This window comes from Nannospalax galili, unplaced genomic scaffold (assembly GCF_000622305.1).
Source record: "Nannospalax galili isolate Female #2095 unplaced genomic scaffold, S.galili_v1.0 scaffold1077, whole genome shotgun sequence".
In the NCBI taxonomy this organism is placed as follows: Eukaryota; Metazoa; Chordata; class Mammalia; order Rodentia; family Spalacidae; genus Nannospalax; species Nannospalax galili.
This window is the reverse complement of record NW_008340429.1, coordinates 2,333,025-2,334,771: the sequence shown is the minus strand read 5'-3', so window position 1 is coordinate 2,334,771 and position 1,747 is coordinate 2,333,025.

Genomic DNA, 1,747 nt, shown 5'->3' with positions numbered 1-1,747 from the left:
AATGGGGGCACTAGGTCTTATAGCCAAAGTTCTTGACCACCAAGCCCCATGCCTCTCCCTTAGAGGAAATTGCTCGTCTCCTGGTCTTTTGAATAAGCAGCCAAGGCAGTCCGAAGGCTGTCAGGTTCCCACAGAGCTCACCACGCTTTCGGGGATGTGGCCAGGCTGCCGGCTGGCTCTCTCAGACACAGGTGCACCCGGGGCTCAGATCTCAGCCCTCCATTATGTTCATTACACAGGAAGACTTCAAGGTCACGCTTTCAAATCCTGGCCCTTTCCTCATTATCTGCCCCAGCATCAGCGTTCTTCCAAGTCCTGTATTGACTCGCTTTGCTCCTGGCTGCCGGCCCATCTCCATTAGATCCCAGGCATTTGAGCAAAGTACACAGCTATCCAGTTCTGACTGAACAGAATTGACTCGCCATTCCTCCTCTATAATTTTGGGCAGCGTCTGAGAGGATTTAGAAGGTGTTATTGACTTGGAATTACAGTTCATTGTTACAGAATGAATTTCCGGAGTATGGTGAAGAGAGACAGGCACTCCCCCTCGAACTTACACAAGCAGCTTTGTTCCCCTCCAAGTGTCCCTCCAACTGTGCTGGGGCGCATTAGCTGGGGACTGTGCAGATTCTCAAGGAAGGCCTGTGCCACAGGAAAGCTTCCTACTGTGTGTCACAACCACAGCCTCAACGTGGAAATCAATCTAGCTGGAATATTCTCGCTTCTACCTACTGTCATTAACCATTAACTTATTTCCTACCCCTATTAAATGCTTTGCATGTCTCTGTCTGCCTCAGTAACTAGGTCGCTTAAGTCAGGACAGTATTTTAGTTAGCTTTATTTGCATCCCAGCAGCTTTATTTGCATCCCAGCCTGGGTGATATAGATGACCAAAGAATGGACTGATGGCTGACCGATTGTATTTTCCACATCGAGCATCTGTTGCTCATCCACAGTGAATTCAACTCTTTCAGATACAGGACTTACTTGGAAGGAGGGACTGAGTGGGGGCAGTGGGGAGGGCTCTAAGTGTGTGGAGATCCTGAAGCAGATGGTGCTACGTTAAAAAAAAAAAAAAAAAAAAAAAAAGGTTTAAAAAAATATGCTTTCAGCCTTTTAAGATTTAACAATAAAACCCACTCCCATGAGGTCCACTAAGCCGCTAATCCCACCCCGCCCCTACAGCTGGAAACACAAAAGCATCTTAAAGTTCAGGGACCCCACTCACCTGGTGAGTCAATACCCAGGCCAAAGCCTCCTCTCTCAGCTACTCTGATTAGCATTTGCTCCAACCCCCAATGAGAACGCTGAGGATGTTCAAATAAACTTGCCTGCGTAATGGGACAGAACTGGGCAATTTTCTTACATTGACAAGCACAACAACAACAACAAAAACCCACAAAAATATTCCTGAATGATGCTGACTAGAAAAGTGGGGTATTTTCTCCACATTTTTTTTGAGACACGGTTTCCCTGTAGCCCCTGCTGTCCTGCAACTCACTATGCAGACCAGGTTGGCCTTGAACTCACAGAGATCCACCTGCCTCTGCCTCCAGAGTGCTGGGATTAAAGGTGTGCATCATCACGCCTGGCCCCTTCACATATAATTTTAAAAGTTCAGTTAATAAATTCTAAATTTTTTGGTAAAAAATATTTTATTTATTTATTTATGGGGCTGGAGAAATGGCTCAGTGGTTAAGAACACTCTTCTTGCAGAAGACCCAGGTTCGAATCCCAGCACCCACAT